The following is a 20356-nucleotide window of genomic DNA, read 5'->3' on the forward strand; positions in this document are numbered from 1 at the left end:
ATCACATAAAGAAGAGTGCTTGGATGAGGTGTTGGAACAGTACTTCTGCCTAGGCATCTGAGTTTGTTTGTGATCCTGAATATCAACAGAGTTCCCTAAATGATAATGCAGTTTGTGTTGTGAGGATTGTCTTCCCAGTGGGGGTCCTTAATAGCTTTTCTTAGTTCTTGTCTCAGTACTTATTTATTCATGATTGACATGTGACAGTCACATTCCTGGGTTTCATTTGTGTTTTTTTTTTTATCATGCAGATATTCAAATGTCTTTTACGGAAGGAGAATGACAGTGCATCTGTTGCTTGTTGAATAGACTCTTGCTCTAGGCTTGCAAAATGTCAGTGCCGTATGTCTCAATGTATGTGATTTTTCTTTCGTACAGTCATTTTTCTCTTAGTATTCCAATGATTGTTTGAACGACTGTGTGATAGCAGTACTTAACCTGTCACTTACTGAACTTGAAATCATCACCATAGCTCACTGCATAACTCTACTCTCGGTCGGGCCATCCCATCACTCCTGCTGGTTGTGCAGAATAGAAGCCACTTCTCGCCTTTTATTTTTTCTTATATGTTATGCTCATATTTTGACTGGCATTTTGTATATCTCTGGTATTTGTTATTAGGAGTTAAGATATTTCCTGACCCAGATTAATATCAATACAAGCTAAAAAGTTGAACACTTTGTTAATGCATATTAAATATTAATCACCAGGGCTAGAGATTTCAGTCTTATAAGCATGTCAGACTGGGTAAACATTACTTAATATTTTGGCTGTTGGAAAGGAAAAATTATTTTGGATCTTCAAATTTACTAAGTCTCAAAGCATGTTAATTTCAGAGCAGACTATCTGAGTTTTGCCTTTTAAGAAATATCTGATTAGATAAATAAATTTACAGTAATACAGAAAAAATATTATGTCGTAAATACCTTTATGAAATTTGCTGTTGTATAATCAGGAGATGCCATTTGAATATAGAAGTGGAGCAGGGAGAAGCATCAGATGAGTTCTCTCACATCTTGCCTTTGTTCTAAATTAGAGCCTGTTTTTGACTAGAGGTGTTATAGAAGGAAAAATAGGTTTTTATTGACTCAGATTTGAGGTGCGTAACAGGTGTAAATTTATATGCCTTCTGACAGAGAATTAACACCTGGCCAAGGTAAAACTTTAGTCCTTCGTGAAAATTAAAGTTTTAACTTTATAGAAAAAGCCTCTTTGTTTTAAAACATGATGAAATTGTGGAATTAATGCATAACTCAGTTGTTTTATTTGGAACTTAAAGACGATACTTTCAAAAGGCATCTTAAAAAACCAAGTATAATGACAATACAATTAAGCTTGTGATATAATAAGGCTTTTAATATATCTAGACATATTGTAATTTGTTTCACAAATTGCATAAACCACAAAGGCAGGAGCCAATGCAAATAACGCATAACATTTAACAATAACAAAAAGCATTTTTACTGAGAGCAGACACGTACATCATTTACTACGCTGTATACAAAATATTTTACAACCCTTTATTATTGACATTTTTTCTTGCACTTGGAGAGCAGCACAGGTAAGGCCATCAGAACCTTATGGATCCTGAATGCAGCTGCAAATAGTGTCCCTTAAAAGAGAGTGCAGCTGGTTTCCCAGTCTTTTTTGTGCCAGACGAGGAAGTGACTTTCCTTAGAGAAGAGGATTACAGTCATATCCTCAAACAAGGAAACTAGGGCCAGATTTCTTTTTAGAACTTGCAGTGGGGATTCTGAAGAAACATTGCACTGAATTTTAGTTTATTCTGAACTTGAGTTACTAAAATTTTGGTAACTCTGCACATTCAACTTTGGAAGTAGATGGGACCACAGAATAATGTGTACTTTTCGTAACTTAAAAATAATCCTGTTCCTTGCATAGGATTAAATGGTTCTAAAACCAGAAAAAACTGCAAAGAAAAATGAGCACTACATTAGCAGTTACTCAAATATCCTCTCAAATGTTTCTTTAATTTTGTAATGAATTTTTGCATTTGTCTTCAAATTAAATACCAGGAAAGCGTTATTTTCTCATTTTTGTATATTGTATAAAAGCATTTAATGCTAAATTAAGATGGCAAGGTAGTGTTTTACCTTCCCTTTCTGGAAAAAAAATCAAATATTTATTAACTGCTTTCTATTGTTGTCTTTCTCTTTAGAAAGTAATTTGTGGTCAGTGGAGCCCAGCAGGGAAGCTCCTTTTCCTCCAGATGGCTGTGACATTTGAGAAAACCTTGGAGGATTAAAGGCACTCCAGTGAGCACTCAAAGTCCTGACACAACTTGACAGTCCTAATCTGGGTCCCGAACTGATTGGATGACCAAGGGCACAAAATTCTCATCCAACTGTGCAATCACCGTGCACATTTTTAAGGGCACTAAAATTATTCCAAAGTTTTGATGACTGTTTTAAACAAAAATATATAAACCTTTTCTTCCTGGCCTACGCTTAGAAAGGCTCATGGAGGTGCCTTGTATAGCTTAAAAAAAAACCTGGGGATATTTTTGCGTGAATGAGCACAGCATGCTATAAATGTCTTTACTCTTTATTAAGTAGGGTTTGCAAACAATCTAAATGGTTAAATGGTAGAGGAAACTATAGAAATTGATCTCGGTGAGCAGCCTACCAAATCTAATTATATATTGTCACCATCTGCTGAAATATGATAACAGAATTAGTACAATTACTGTCAGAATTTCAAAGGAAAAAAACTTCTGAAAAAAATCGCACGTGTAGCGTTTGTGTGTGTGTGTGTGTGTGTGTGTGTGTGTGTGAGAGAGAGAGAGAGAGAGAGAGAGAGAAAGATAGAGAATAGCAAAAGCAAGAAAGAATAGCATCTTGTATGTTCTTTTTTACTTTCCTCATTTTGTCAATTATTGTTTAAAATAATCGGAAAGACTTTTTCCTAATTTTTGAGTCGATTAACTCAAATCAGGTTATCAGGTTTTGGTAAGGTGATTTTATAGTTTGGAATTTTAATTATATCCATGGCAGCTTCCAAAATTACCATGGCAACAGGTGTGCAATTATCAGCATTGCACATAGCTTCAATGTGTAATGCATTTTTTCTGGCTGAATGAATATTAAATCATACTGCCTAACACCTTCTCTGCTAGTAAACAGATAAAGCTGCGGCCATGGCCTGTAAATCGATCCTGCTTCTATAGATTTCTTTTACTACAAAGCCATTGAATGGGGTAATTTGTGCCTTTCAGGGTTTTCTGTATTTGTTAGAGCTTGACAGAAAGCTAGTTTCATTTCATTTAACGAAAAAAAAAGTGACGTGTTTAATTACTACTCACATTTTCTTTCATAGAATTCTCTCCAAAAAGAATACACTGCTATAGTTTTTGGTTGCAAGGTGCGTGTTCATGACAGATGACATTTTTTTTAAAAAATTCATTTTCTTAAGACACCTTGTGTTTTAAGTGCTGCTGTTCCTAACAAATTCAGGTGGTCTTTGTATGAAGCACAAATGAAATGAAACCTTTGAATTAAAACATAAATATCATCCTCTAATACAAATCAACTCTAAGAAGACAATATAATCCATGATATTTAGTGAAGTCTCAATTTTACATTGTTTCTAATATTCTAGGTGATCCTTTCAGACTGACTCCCACCTGTAAATAGGCAAGAGAGTGAATAATTATCTATCAAATATTATCTTTTATATATCTCTGATTGTTATAAAACCCAAAATCTTCCTTAAATATCTCATGAAAGAGATAACAATTTATTTTTATTATTATTACTATTATTATTTTTTGATCATCCATTATCATTTAATTTATAGACCCAATATACATATTTGACTGATGGAAGTGAGGCTTTTTAGGAACTAGTGTTATAAGAAATCTATCTTTGTTTAAAATACACAGATTAGGTCATGCCGTAAATAATATTGTTAAATGGGAATCCAGCTAAATGATTACAAAGTTATATGGATCTTTTCAATATTCATTCTTTGTTTTAATGGACATTTTATTCTGGATTGACATTCGATAACTTGAGATCATTAAATGAAACAGACATGAGTTAATCTGTGTTAGAACAAAAGCTAGCATGAGAAGATATATTTAAAACTTCTAGACACTTGGATTTCCCAGACAGATGATTCTCCAAAAGATTAGAGAAAGGCTATATATGTCTACTCTATTTCTCCCTCTCCATCCCCAGCCAAATATCCCACAATACATATCATTTAAGCATCATCAATTTTAATTTGTGTGTTTTCATTTCAAACTAAAGTTGAGGTTACCAGTGGTATAAGATCAGATCTCCTACTTATGTATTGGTGCATCGTAAAATATAGCCTAACAGGCTGTATTCATAATATGAACTGAAACTAAGAAAAAGGTGAATCCTTTATTCACACAAATAGGTTAACATTCCCGAAGTAGTGTCCATGGCATTGAAAACTGTTACAAGAACGTGGAGAATATACTGGTTTTCTCTAGATTGGTTTCTCCACTATTTCTCTCTTTATTATTTACTCTAGCTCATATTTAAGCTGCGTTAATTTTTTTTTTTAAAGAAAGGGTAAACACACACACGCTCAGTGTATTTCTGTAGACTCCCCTTTAATGGATCTCTGCCTGTGTTAGCCATTGTTTCAGTTGCTTGTTGCTGCTCGATTGTGCAAGGTTGCCTGGAAACGCTCCTTCTTCAGTGCAAAGCTCTCCAGCCACTTTCCATACCTCCCAGTCCAGGGCTTAAAGATTCAGGAAATCCAGCCACTGGTGTTTCTTTTCAAAATCTCCTTAGTAAAATAATCATCTTGTAAATGTAGAAAATAGGAAAACAGCTTCACAGCCTATGGGGCATGCATGTTTAAAACAAAACAAAAAACTTTCAAAAAATTTTAAAATTGTTACAAGTTAAAACAAATTGAAAATTTTCTTCTAAGTGAACTTGATATAAAGTTTTGTTAAACCAGTATTTTGTAATGTGTAATATTATTTGGAAATATTTAAAATTAACATCTACCACAGTTTCTCAGTCTACAAATTTGGTTCTTTTCCCATCAAGGTTGCATCGTATTCCCATGACCCCTTTAAATTGGAAAAGTTTGAAAGTCAGCCACCTTGATTTGAAATTTTTATGCTTTTATTACATTTTAAAATAAGTAACGTTATTAGGTAGCAGGTTGTGATCATTATTTGCTTTTTTCCTTGGTTTGAGTTAACCTTGAGAGGTTTTTTGGAATATCAAATTGGTGTGATGTTTAATAATACTGATTCAACTGGTCTTAACTTGACTTTGCTATTAAGTCATTTTCTCTTTAAAGTATAACTCAGTCACTTTAGCTGCAAATTAAGAATTGAAAATATCTTTGATATAATTTTTCCACCATTAGCAGAAATTCCTAATTTTGAAGTGTAAAGGGGGAGTATTATATCATCATGCATGAGTTAAATATATGCCACTCCATAATATCCATATACCATTACGATTTAAGATTCTTTTTAAAAGTAGCACCAGGTGGGTTTTGGTCCTTTTGTTTTAAGTAGGAAGAATTATTGGTTTGTGATATAGGACAAGAAAGTAAATATGTGCTCTGTGGTGTTTGAAAGGTATACAGTCATCAGATGTGTCTCACCTACATTTAAAGTTTGTTAGACTTTGCTCTCCTAACAGTTTTCTTTTTTCCCAGTTTAGTTTCAAACTCAGATTGTCACTAATTCTAGTTGTATGATATAAATATTGCCAACAACTCCCTATTGGTAGATTACGTAGGTTAAATTGGTTACTAAATATTAAAACTTCTCTATCATATCATGTATTCAAATTTCTTTGAATACTTTTCTCTATCTTTTTAATTTAAATAATTGTTTCTACTGATGTCTGAACTGTAGTTGCTGCAGAAATTCATTTTAAGGTTACTCATAATGTTAATTAGTTTTAAATGCCTATATGACCCTTGGTTGTTTTACTGATTTAGATTCACTCATTATGTTGTTAAGAAGTTATGAAGTTAAGAATTTAAATCATTGGTCAAGAAAATCAAATACATTCCTTCCCATCCTCTTTCCTTTTGTCTCATAAGCCAAAATGTCTCTTTAGGATAAAGTGTTGGATCTGCTTGTCAATTGCTAACGAAATTGTTTAGTTATGTTATGTTATATCTCAGATACCACAAAGTGGTGAGATTGGTTTGATTTACATAGAGTACTGGGAGCAAGGCAGAAGAATAAAGCAGAGGCATATTGCTACCTGTTTAAGCATGTATCCACTCTATCATTGATGCAGAACAATTAGTTGTGGGCCACAGTTTGCTGCAGTGACTTAGAAGTCTGGTGCTCTCATTGCCATCAGGGTGGGAGTCTGATTTTCACGTGAATTTAAATTGTTAAGGCAGGTAGAATATCAAAACAAGCTTATCATAGTGATTCTGAAATAATTATCAAGGAAAAGATGAGAGAAAGTGTTCAAGTATTTACTCTGTGTGAGACAATCTGTTTCCAAGGTGCTTTACATATTTTACCTCTCTCCATCCTGGGAAAGGCCCTATGACTTGCATAGTTTTATTCCCATTTTACAAATTGAGAAACTCAAGCTTTTTGAGGTTAATTAAAATCTGATTTCTCCCAGTCATTTTGAATTCCAGCAGATATACTTTCCTACTACACCTCTAACTTCCTCACTAATATGGGAACAGATGATATCTCTGGTGGCATAAAAAGTAATCACCTTAAGGATAGAGAAACATAACTGCCAGGGATTTGGATTGTTCACATCAATAGTGTACTAAACAATAATGTATTCAGTATGTGAAAAACAGCCATCACCACAAGTAGAGCACCATTAAAGTTTCTGTAAAATTGGGCCATGCATTTTGAGCTTTTAACAGAAATAGATAAGGATTAATAGGTATTCTGATATTTCCATAGAAACCAGGAAAAATACTCTGGACCTTTGAGGACCATTATGTGCCAAGCCCACAGTAAGAGATGTAAAAATAAGTTAAGAAATGGTCTCTGCCCCCATGGAACTCCTACCCATGAAAATCACAACTATAGAAACTCATTATAATCAACTGTGGTGATTGTGAAGGCATAGTATAATGTGCTACGGGCAAATGGAAGGTGTCACTGAGGAGTGACATTCAGGGTCTGGAAGGACGCGTTCATGGAGGAGGGAGGAAGGGAGGAGGATTTCATGCTGGCGCAGAGGTGAGGATGGCTTGGTGAGCAGCTCCACGTGACCCATAAAGAATGTGTTTTGGGCTTGCCTGGTGGCGCAGTGGTTGAGAGTCCGCCTGCCGATGCAGGGGACCCGGGTTCGTGCCCCGGTCCGGGAAGATCCCACATGCCGCGGAGCGGCTGGGCCCGTGAGCCATGGCCGCTGAGCCAGCGCGTCCGGAGCCTGTGCTCCGCAACGGGAGAGGCCACAACAGTGAGAGGCCCACGTACTGCAAAAAAAGAAAACAAAAAAAAGAATGTGTTTTGTTGAGTCAGGAGAAGCTTCTGGTTAAGTCCATGGAGCCAGTATCACAAAGTCCCTTAAATGACATGCTAAGGAATTTACATGCCACCTTATTGGATAAAGAGGAGATCTATAAATCATTTATTAATTATAGGCAAAAATGTGCAGACTCATATGTTGGAAAGATTGCATATGTGGTACTCAAGAAGATATGGTAAAGGAAAAGGGATTACAGTAACAACAGTAAGGATATTACGTTCAGTCTAAAGATCTTAGGCTCTAGGCAACCAATGCTCAGGGCTTGAACCAAGAATGTGAATAAGACCAAAGAAGAGAGACTCAGAAACCTTGAATCAATGTCATTTAAGTATTTAAAACTCATCTCCATGTCTTGCTTTTAATTCTTTTGGATATGTACCTAGGAATGGAATTGATGGATCATATGGTAACTCTGCGTTTAACACTTTGACAGAAGTCCAAACTCATTAGCTTTTATAATGAGGAAATGAGAGAGGACTTTCTGGCACTAATAAAATACACACATGTTTCTCTCAAAACAAAAAAAAAATCTTGGGAACCCTGTATTTACTACACAAGACATTCAGCTTTTATTTTATTTTATTTTGTTTTTTAATGAATGAATGCATTGGTGGAGGCAGTAAGGAAAAGTCAGCTGTGACATGCCTGGCAGTTAGCTATCCTCATGTGTAACAGACCTACAAAGACTTCAAGCAGGAAGTAGATTTAACATGGTAGGATGGAGATGGCTTGATAGAATGAGTAAGTGAAATGGGATGGCTCTTCCCAAGAGTGGGTCTGCGCTTTAGAGAGGATGTGAAGATGAGGTAATCTGTGAGAGAAGAGAGTATTCAGTGAGCGACATAGTGGAGGAAAGGTGTGATACTTAGGCATGAAAAGGAATGAAAGATTCTTCATTTTCTCCTCTAGCTCTGGTCCTCAGACAGTGCTCTGCTCATTCCCTATCTTCGCTTAAGTGAACCTCCACTGAAAGGAAAATTGTATTAACTCCTCGCTTTCTCTCTGCATTAAGGTCTTCTACTAAAAAGAAAAACAACAGACATTAATTAAATAGCTGTTATTGTAGTCCTCCTCCATTGAGCTGAACAGAGGACCCATCACACATTAGTGAGAGTATTAGATGTGTCTGAAAGTGGGAGAGAAGACATTTCACATTTGGGCTCTGTCTTCCCCCTTGGAACTTCTAAACGGTTTCATCACCTCATTTCATCCCAGACAAATGCAGGAGGGCTTTAATAGCCAGGAGAGGAGAGCAGGAGAGCCTCAGGACTCCAAATTATGGATATAAGCCTTCCTTTTGACAAGTTATTTTTTGAAAGAGGAAAGAGAGAGGAAAGAAGAGAAAGAAAGAAAGAAGGAAGGAAACAAAAAAGGAATAATTGAATGGCATAAAATTTCTTTTTTTAGTTAATGTACCCTCAATGAAAGTAGATCCCAGAATTTTGAATGTTCTATGACCTTCGGTAGCTTGTTTAAACTCTCAGTACCTCAGCGCCCTCTTTTTTATAACATAAGGATAATGATTTTATTCCTATGTTGTGAAATAGGCTTTTTCTACTCAGTGTGAAGTTCTCAGTGTGAAAATACTTTGTAAATTTTAATGTTCTTAGAAAATGAGTTTTCTTTATATAGTGAATCCTTAAGGGCAATAACTTATACTTCTTTGTCATCTACTTTATAAGAAACATAGTGTCTCAAAGTAGTAGAAGAAGCCAACGAAGTTGTAAAAATTGTGTAAATTAGATAAAAGTATATGTGATAAGCTAAAGTCAGGATTTGTAGAATAGATAAGTTAGATTTTTTCATACAATTTACTAAGAACTGTGCCTGGTACACACTATGCCCTTAGAAGCAATCATAGTTGTAAGGGATGATGTCTTTCTTTTTTTTTTTTTTTTTGATAGGTACCATTTATTGAGTGCTTACTAGGTCTTAGTCACTGTTGTAAACAGATTACATGTATGAACTCTAATTTTTACCGTCACCCTGTGAGCTATTATCCCCATTTTATAAACAAAGAAATTGAGGGATAGAGAGTTTAAGAAACTTGCCCAACATTAAACAGCTGTTACTTATTATGTAAAAATGAATCTACATTCTCATTTTGTATCAACCAAAGATCTCAATAATTGCTAACCAGAGCTGATTAACAAATGATGATCAACATGTTCAATATTTGATATTTTATTTACTTTAGGAGGCTGTTCTTAATTTTTACAGATTATTATTTATTTTAACCTATGATAGAATCATTAATATAAAGCCTTCTTAGGTGAGTAGTTTTCAAACTGTGCCCCAAGGATCCCCAGGAATTTCATGAAGAACATCACATCCTTTTCATTCATATTCACTCCAGGTATATCTGTTTTATATATTAGGTTTCATTATTAGAGCCCTCCCCTTCCTTCTTTCCTTCCTTCCTTTATCCCTCCATTTTTTCCTCCTACCCTCCTTCTTTTTATCCATCCATTTATCCATCCATTCATCCATCCATCCCTCCCTCCCTCCCTCCTTCCCTCCCTCCCTCCCTCCATTTATCTATCTATACAAACATCCAATCAACCAACCAGTCAACCAACCGACCAACCAACCAATCAATATGTATCACAGAGAGTGAATTTAAAACACAATTTTGTTTAATTTCACATATTAAATATTTTGGAAAAATATTATTTATATGTTATATGTTATCCTTTTTATTAGAATCAAAGATGTTCTCTCTTAAGAGAGAGAGATGGAAGTTGTGTCCAGCTTTGAGGAGTTATGTAGACCTTGGCTATGGGAATGCAGATGCAGTTTCCTGTATAGGAAATGATTATTTCCCTTTTTAATTTTTTATGAACTTCAAGCCAAGAAGGGTGAAGTTTTTACAAACATCCGGCCTTGATGGTTTGATTGACATGATCTGAGCTCACGCTAATCTATCTGAATTGACATGTGGTAGTAGGCCATTGTTCAGAATGGAAAAACAGATTGTTTCTGGAAAGGAAAATAAAATCAATTAACTATATTTTTCCCCTTAAATATTTAAAGTATGTAGTATTAAAAGCAATAAAACTCCAATTGGAGAACAGGGCATTTAAAATTTTAGATTTCAGGATCTTTCTAGAGCTTGTGCAAATCACTTCATTAATGTCAGCAATATTATTAAATCCAAATTTATGAGCAAATACGTTAGCTACTAAGTATCAGTGCATTAAAAACTTTGGTCTTTCCTGATTAAATGTATAGCACATTAAAATGCAATACTTAATTTTAAAGTAGATCATATGTACCTTTAAAGATTGGACAGCAGAAAAACATTTTTGATTATGAAATGTTAGATTATCTCTAAATCTTTTTTCTTAATAAGTGTATTCAGAAACTTTAAAGTGATTTTCAATCTTGACTCAAAATACACCATTGTGATTTTTTTTTTGTTTTCTTTTTTGTATCTTTTCCTTTCCAGTTCTGCCATACTACATTAAGAAAGAAATATTGACTAAAAGCCTGGTTTCTCCTGATTAAAAATGCTTTCCCAGGGGCAGCCTAATTAAAATATGCTTCCCCCTCTGTCTCTCCCTGTCTCCTCTCCCATACTAGAGGACAGCTTCCCTGAGGTAGGTGAGAGAGCCTGGAACTACACTCAGAGAAATTATAAAGCCAGAAATAGAATCTTCATTTCTATTGAAGATTTAAACCATCTTATTAAAGTTGGTTCTATTCACCTGACTTAAAACTTGTGTTGGGGCCTGAAGTTCAGGATTGGCGGGCGGGTGAAGGCAGAGGGGAGAGTAACAAGGACACTTACAAAATCTCAAGGGGATGAAATAAGGGTATTGAGTGCTTGAGAAATGGCGGGCTGATTGGATACTTTTACTGGATTCTGAGGATTTGGGGGTAAAAAGAGGAACAGCTTGTTTTTCATGGTTTAATTTTCTCAGCAGATTTACAGATTGTCCTAATTTTGATGTGGCTTATATACATTTCAGTTAAATTAATTTTTATATTCTGAGAATGCTATGTTTTAAATCTTTGTATTTTGTTTTGTAAACTTTTGTATATTTTTTAAGTCCCCAGCAATGCATACATTCTCTTAAAAATAGGTACTTTTATATCTAAAACTATCTCTCAAATACATATGCACAAACATATTTTTCCTGAAACTTAATCCTGAAGGTTTGGCTTTTCTGCTTAATTTTTATAAATTAAGTTATTTTAACCACACACTTCTGTTATAGAACTTAAATATTAAAATGTTTCCTTTAAAAATTCATTGTCCAAGAGGAATGAAAATATTCAAAAGAGAGGTTTTAATGTTTACAGATTGCTTTCGGACTTGGTCTGTAGGTTAAGTACACCTTCAAATACTGAAAAAATAATAGGACTTATGGTTGATTAAACCCTGATAATAAAATCAATAAAATAAAAATAAATACTAGAACTAGATTCTGCTTCAGATGTCTAATTAAAAATATGTTAAGTGAGTAAATTACAATGAGTTGCAAGAAAAAATAGAGTGAATAATCATGACATTAAAACAAGAGAATAGAAATATTTGGTATTAATGTCATTTTCTTAATTTGAAGCATGTGTATGATCTTTAACATATACAGCAAAAAATAAAAATACACGTAAGCCATTTTGAATGCCATTTTGAAAACAAAAGAAAACAAAGATATATTCCATTAATCTGCAGTAATAATTTAAATGATAGTACTTTGTCTTCCTTACTATAATTATTTCTGCAGACAAGAAGAATAACTTGGAGAGAATTTGCATTTACTTTTGCTTAATTTTGTTTTTGTCCTTGGGTTTCACTTCTGTCCCATGGTAATATGTAAAAGTAGGACCACCTGTTTTCCACTGGGCTTTCAGTTTGGGTAAATAGAGCACAGAAGTATATTCCTAATCAGAGTTCTTCTGGAAATCTGAGGTAAGTTAATGAGAACAATAATAATAATAGAAAGCTGAAGTCAATAAAATGAAAGGTCTTCCTGAAAGACTGCACCCCTCAAAAGAAAAAAAAAAAAAAAGAAGAAATCTATGAACAGACACAAACTTCCTGTGCCGACTTAAAAGCTTTATGAATAAGGAAATCAGCTCACTTCCATAAGGATCCAGGAAGGGAATATTTAAACATAAATCCTGATAGATAGAATCTAGGTAGCATGTATTTTCCTGCAACAAATTATAAGAGAACAGATTATTATAGAGTAATGTTTTTAAGAAGTTGGAAATATTTCTGTCTTTGGAAAGATTGCTGTGAATTGGAGAAGGCAGAGGAAAAACCGTTTTTGCTTGAAAATTTGCAGAAGTATTTTGAGTTTGTATTTCCCCATTTATATTTTAAGTTAGCAATAGGGAAAAAGATCAGATTTGTGTATGTGTCAAAAAAAATCAGACCAGAAAGGCCATCTTCCATCGATTTTTCAACTTGAAAGGGACAGGGAAGGGAAAGTTGGTCTTTGCTCTCCTCCATCAGAGTGTTATGCCAGTCAGTTTGTACGCAAATGATTTATTCTGAAAAGCAGACTTTACACTTAGAGAAATTCCAGAATGGAGTATTAGTGCTCCATGGAGTGTTTTCAAATGCAGTAATGCATCAGGGAAGCCAGCTTCATGTATCCTGCCTGCCTGCACTTATGCAAGCTTAAGTGTTCATTTTCAATAATGATTCAAATAATTGGAACATAAAGGGGCTGCATTTCAGGATAGCTGGACTACTCACCCACTAGCTTTCCACTACAAAGAGGAAAAGAAAGCTTAACTGTCTAGTTTATGATGTTAGCAGATAATTAAGAACAAGAAAATCTAAAATTCAGACAGTATCCATCTTATTAAAATTTGACTTTGTTTCCATTTTTCTTTAAGTGCAAAAATTTTATGCTTAATATCATAACTGCCACTTTATGTAATTATATTAAAATTGTTTCATGTAAGGCATTTTCCTATTCTGAAGGTTATTTTGAGAAAAGCTAGAACTTCATTTTCTCTCACTCATATGTAAATTAGCCAGTGTAAGCAAATAGCTTCTATGAGAACCCAGGTGTTTTCAGTGATTTAATAATTAATTCCAGACTATGAATCTTATAACCCAAATACTCTAAAGTTTTAAAATAAACTTTCAGGCAGTGAATTGAGGTACTACGAGGTCATGATATCAAACTGTTAATTGCAGTATATTGTGACATTCCTCCAGGTTTACATGCTAACTTTAGAGAATTTCTGAGAGGTGTTCTCAATATTGCACTTAATTTAACTCATCAATATAGCATGTTTCATTTACATATATATAATTTTATATGTTCTCTACTAAATAAAATTGTCCTCCTTAGCATTATATTTCACATTCTCCACAATCTACTCCAAGTGAAGTCCTAGTCCTAGTGAAGTTTCCAACTTGAATTCTCACTGCTTCATACCCCTCAGTTGACTAAACTTTTTGTTATTCTGAGTGGTGATTCTCAAATTATTTAACAACAGGTTCAGCATAGTTACCAACTATTCAGAACATAGATTTGTACATCCTGTAAGCGTTTAACTGCTGGATATCAGCTCTAATTTTTTCTCATATATGTTCTGTAATTTCTGACATCCCTATTTCAGTTAAGAATGATTCATGTAACACAGCATACAACTGCTGAGTCTTCAACTGTTGGTATTTATATAAGAAAAGTCTAGAGGTAGGCAGTTCAGGGCTAGTGTAAATCCTCAGCAGTGACTAAGGAACCCAGGCTCTTTCTGCCTCTCTGCTGCACCATCTTTAGCATGTTGGCTTTTGTCCTTATGATTATCACCTCATATGCATAATGTGGCTGCTGTACCTCCAACTTTTCATCCATATTCCAGCAAGGAAAATCGTTAAGTGTAAAGGAGCAATAGTTAAAGGGCTGTGCCAGTTCATGGTGTTTTGTTTTGTTTTGTTTCATTTTGTTTTGTTTTTTTAAGTAAAGTAGAAACCCTACCCAGTAGTCGTTGACTCACATTTCATCAGACAACACTGTGTCATGGCTGCCTCTTCCTGGAAGATGGCTAAGGAGGAGGAAATGCAAGTGAGGATTGGGTCATTGAATGAGCACTCTACCACAATGCCTTTTGCTCACATTTATCCCTCCACTTGGAATGCTCTTTCTGTCATCTCTCCTGTGCCTTTCATCCGCAGCTTTTGTCCCATTTCAGATGAGGGCCTATCAGATGTTGGTTATATTTTCCTGTGGAATATCACATTTTAACCTTTATAATACAAGGCAAAATACCTGTAACTAGCTATGTGCAGCTGTGTCTTAATCTTGAGGTTGAAGACTGTATCACTGAGTTTTAAGTGTCAAAAAATTATTTAAACTAGTTTATTCCATAATTCACTGATTCATTTAACATGAAAGTCCAGGGATTTGCTGGCTTCAGGCATGTCTGGATGCAAAGGCTGAAATGATGTGCATATTGTTATCCTCTGTATCTAGTCTCACTCGCAGACTTGTCCATCCTCCCTCCCTTCCCCTCTCTCCTCTTCTGTTCTCCTTCCCTCTCCTGTCTTTCTCTCATTCTTTATTCTACTTTCCTCTGTTTTGCTCCATTCTGAACTAGGTTCTCAACACATTGTGTAAAAGATAGCTATTTGTGGCTCTTACTTGATTTTTCATTATGACAGAGTCAGGGAACCTCTCCTGCTCCCACAGGCACTTATCAAATGTTTCTGGAAGAAATATGATTAGCCTTGTTTGGCCACATTTCTACCCTTTAACCCATAGCTGCAGCGGAGAATAGAATGTTAAGATCGGTTAAGTCTAGGTCATGTGACCATTCTGGTGGCCCAGGGGTGGAGAGGACTATAATTGATGGTCCTACCACAGCCATATGTGAAGTTGAGGGAAAATGCTGTGCAAGCAAAATAATATCTGTTAATTTTCCTATCATTTTCCACTCCATGTATATGCGCCTGACAAAGTAGATAGGAGCTCAGTAAGTATTTGAAGAAGAGAATGGAAAAATAGGATAAGAGAAGAACTGAGCTGACCTGTACGCAAGAGGAGAAAACCAGGTAGCATTTCACAAGCTGTATTTAGATCATGCAATGCCATTTTACATTTTGAATTCATATGAATTCCTAGTAGATAAGTCATTCAAATTTTTTTAAAAACAAGACATTTTAACCCAAAATCACATCCAAAACTATGTTATCTTACCAATTGCTCTTTCAGCAAATATTTATTGAGTGCCTACTCTATGCTAAGGCACAAAGTGGAAAGTGTTTTATTCTTTTGGTGAAGGTAATTGAGATGTTTTTCCTCTATACTTAATGAAAATGTTAATCTGATAGAGAAAATAACAGGTGATGACATAGGTAGCAAGTAAAATATATTCAGGGAACCATTTACTTCCTTAAAGCTTCTTATAAAGTGGTATAGTGGTGTATTCAACTCTAGTTTATGGAAATAAGAAACTTAAGGAAATGAATTCAGATATTTAGCCCTATTTATTTTAAACCAAACAAAGAGGCATTTGATACATTTTTAGGTCTCTCAAAAAACATCCTAAACATAAGCATATAACTCCAAATAAAATAAGTTTATATTTACACATTTTATTTCTCAGTTACTTGATTCAGAGTTGTTCTGGGGTGAAAGATTGTAGCATTTATTTCTCCTTATTTTTTTCTATTTGCCTCGAATAACTCAGTTCATTAAAGACTTCTGAGAAGTTCATTGCCATTGCCCCCTATCTTTTGCCATCAGTGTTTGGGATGAGTAAAGGATGAACTTGAAGCATGGTTGCCTCTTTGTCACTGCTGCACCTAGTCATTATCTCTCCAGAAAGCAGGCTGAATCTGTCAGGGAAAGCTTCCCGAGGCTGGATCCTTTCAGCCCATTCTTACAGGGGTAATAAGGCTTGGAAATTATTTCAGTGGGCCTGCCCTGGAACAGCATTCCTCTTGGTTTTCTTTTGAAGACTGATTGGTTTACAAAGAAAGACTGAAAGTGCTACTCTTTTTTCTCACTTTTTCCATTCTTGAAAGCTTGATAGTTGTATGCAATAAGAAGTCTTACTTGATAGATTTTGTGTCCATGCTTTATGTAGTTCTCTAAACCTGATTCTTGGAGCTGAGGAACTTTTAACGGGACTCTAGCTAAGCTGAAATCACTTATATAATCCAGCTCTGTAGGGTAGTTTTTCTGATTTTTGAAATGGCATGATGAGATAGAAAAAGATAGAGGGAGCAACGGGTGGTGTGAAGGGAGAGATGCAAGAGAATTTCTAAAACTAGTCTTTTAACAGACTAAGATTAAAGTTCTCAGTAGCCTTCTGGAAAGAGAAATTTCTAAACACAATTTTTGGCTTTTTTAAAGTTAATTGAAAATAATTATATGTGTTTGTGGTAAACCACAGCAATCTCTCTGTAGTGTCGTGCTCAAAATATGCCACTAGAACAAGTTAATGAGGATGTTTCACAGCAATTCTAGTCAAGTAAAAATCAATTCAAATAAATTCAACATAAAATTTAAACACCTACTCTGTACCCAGAGTCTTTTTGGGGATCTGGAAAACTCCTTTTAAGTAATTCTTATAATTGATGCATTTGATCTAGTGATAGGAATATAAAAAAGTGAAAAATGCTCATGATACAATTTGACAGGGGCTTTGAGAGCAGTAAATATGAGGAATTAACGGAACCTTTACTTTTGACATCATATGCTCTAAGGAAGTACTTTATATCCTGACTCCAGTTTTAGGAGGTCCCCTGTGAACCTATAGGATGGCAGAAATGACTTTTTTCCTTCTATAATGGAGTGGATATTTACACATCACACTCAGATATACAAAAACGGTGTTCTATTTTATTTGTCAATAAATACATCCTGCCCACAATGATGGAGAGAGAAAGTAACTTTGCTAAACAAAGTTATTTTAGCCATCTTTGGTTTATATTGGTCTCTTTCAGATGAATTCAATTGCAATTGACTAAATCCTCAGTCAGTTTGAAGTTCCTATTCCATGTCAGGAAGGTGTCTTCTCTCAATGAGTCCACACTCCTTCTGTATTCTTCCCAAAATGGCGCTGAGAGAAGGGCTAAATCCCCATGTCCCATAATAAGAGAGCAAGATGCTTCTGATCTGTGTGCTGTCTTTGTCGTCATTAATTTCCTCTGGGGTCAGAGGTATTGTCTGGTATTGTCTAGATACAATGCCTTGTATTGTCCCCAAATATCTTGTGTTCTTGTCCACCAAGGGCCAGCCATTTGGGGTTGTTAATGCTTATATAGGCTGTGAAAGGAGGTTCTGTTGCTATTGGGTTTTGAGAGCCCTGTAGTTTATAGCAAGGGTTGGCAAACTATGGCAGGCAGACAAAATCCAGCTGCCTGAGGGCCAAATCCAGCCACGCCGATCCATTTATGCATTGCCTATGTCTGTTTTAGTTCTATAGCAATGTAGGTTAGTAGCTTCTACAGAGACTGCATGGCCCACAAAGCCTAAAACATTTACTAACTGGCCCTTTTCAGAAAAAGTTTGCCTAGAGAAAGGTCAGCATCATGCCAGTAGGAGATGCTCTCTTTGTCTCTCCCTCTCAGTCTACAACTAATAAAACATCCGTATCTCAACCAAGCCTCCTCTGCTCAATACACCAGAATGCTGGAGAGATCCTCGCATCTGTACATCTGAAGGTGGGTAGACTGGAACACAGAGAGGAGGCAGAACTGAGGGAACAGCTGAGATGGTGCCTATGATTCTGACCCTCCAGCCCTGGTTGACCTGCAGCCCCAGAGAATCCAGTAGTAGCAGGGGAGCCAGTGCACACGATTCTGGCTTCCCAGCCTCAGCAGCATCAATGGCATAAAGGAACTAGGAGTCAGTGATGGCGGGGCCTGTGACCCCAGTTCCTCCAGCTGCAGCAACATCCATAACACTGGTCCCCCTGCCTGGGGCAACAGCACCCACAAACCCAGCAACCACGAAGCACCTGCAATCCTGATGCTCCCCACGTCCTACCCCACCCGCTGTTGTGGTGGAGGCACCCAATGGGCCCAGCATCAATGCCAGTGACGGTGGTGACATTGGCAGTAGGCAACAGCAAGGCACTTGTGACCCTAAAGGCATGAGTAGTGACAAGGCAGGCACTGTCAACATGTCCGTAAGAGGTAGTAGAGGGTGGAAAATGCTGATTCTCAAATATACCAGAGGCTGCTCAGAAACCTGTGCTATAGTGCCACCTACTGAAAAACAAAAGAAGGGCCTCAAATTAACAACCTGTTGAATAGTTAGACTCAAAGTAAAAGAAGCTTTACCTAAATAAGAAAGTTGATGCTACTTGAAATATGACGGCAGAGGACCAACTCATCGAGCTTCATGAAAAACCACAATAACATGGTATCACAAGGTGATAATGACAATTCTCCAGGAACCAAACTCATTTAAAGTCATGGAATATTGCAGTCTGATAGAGAATTCAAACTAGCTGTCATGAAGAAACTCAACAAGCTACAAGAAAACAAAGAGGAAGTTCAGTGAGTGCAGGAATAAAATTGATGAACAGAAGTAATATTCTACCAAAAAGATTGGAACTCTAAAAAAGAACAAAACAGAAGTTTGGAGCTGAAGAGTTCAATAAATGAGATGAAGAATGCATTAGAAAGCATTGTAAATAGAGCAGATCATATGGAAGAGAGAATTAATGAGCTCGAAGATAGAAATATGGAAATGATTCAGGTAGAAGAGGAGAGAGAACTGAGTTTTTTTTTTTTTTAATGAAGAAATTTTATGAGAACTATGTGACTCCCTTAGGAAAGGCAACATAAGGATAACGGGTATCCCAGCATGAGAAGAGAGGGAGAAGGAAGCAGAGAGTTTGTTTAAAGAAATAACAGCTGAGAACTTCCCAAACCTGAGGAAGGAACTGGATTATACAAGTCCATGAAGCTAAGAGAGCACCTAATTACCTCAGTGCAAAAAGACCTTCTCCAAGACACATAATATTAAAATTGTCAAAAGGCAATGACAAAGAAAGAATTTTAAAGGCAAACAGGAAATAAAAACAGTGACCTATCAAGGAGCCCCCATTAAGCTATCAGCATATTTTTCAACAGAAACTCTACAGGCCAAGAGAGGGTGGAATGACATACTCAAAATACTGAAAGATAAAAGCTATCAGCCAAGAAAGCTCTACCCAGCAAAGTTATCCTTCAGGTACTAAGAAAAAATAAGGCCTTTCCCAGAGAAACAAAATGAAAAGCCAGCCTACCAAATCAGTGAAGATATTTGCAAGTCATATATCCAATAAGGGGTTAATATCCAAAAAATATAAAGAACTCATACAACTCAACAATGATAAAGCAAACAACTCAATTGAAAAATTGGCTTGGGACTTGAATAGACATTTTCCAAAGAAGGCATCAGATGGCCAGTGTGGCACGTGGAAGGATGTTCAACATCAGTAATTATTGGGGAAATGCAAATCAAAATGACAATGAGATATCTATCACCTCATGCCCTTTATAATGACTATTATCAAAAAGGCAAGAAGAAGTGTTGGAGAAAGTGTGGAAAAAAGAGAACACTTATACACTGCTGGTGGTAATGGACATTGGTGTAACCATTATAGAAAACAGTATGGCAATTTCTCAAAAAGAAATTAAGAATAGAACTACCATATGATCCAGATATTCCACTTCTGGGTATTTATTTGAAAAATATGAAATCACTAATTCAAAAAGATACATGCACCTCTATGTTTATGTTCTTTCCAACATTATTTACAATAGCCAAGATATGGAAACAACCTAAATGTGCATCTACAGAAGAACAGATAAAGAAGATGTGGTATATGTATATATACATATACACACAATGGAATACTACTCAGTCATAAAAAAGATAAATCCTGCCATTTGTGACAAC

The sequence above is a fragment of the Delphinapterus leucas genome, chromosome 5 (genome assembly GCF_059928025.1).
Source record: "Delphinapterus leucas isolate spDelLeu-1000000601 "Yukka" chromosome 5, BTC_Dleu_Yukka2, whole genome shotgun sequence".
NCBI lineage: Eukaryota > Metazoa > Chordata > Mammalia > Artiodactyla > Monodontidae > Delphinapterus > Delphinapterus leucas.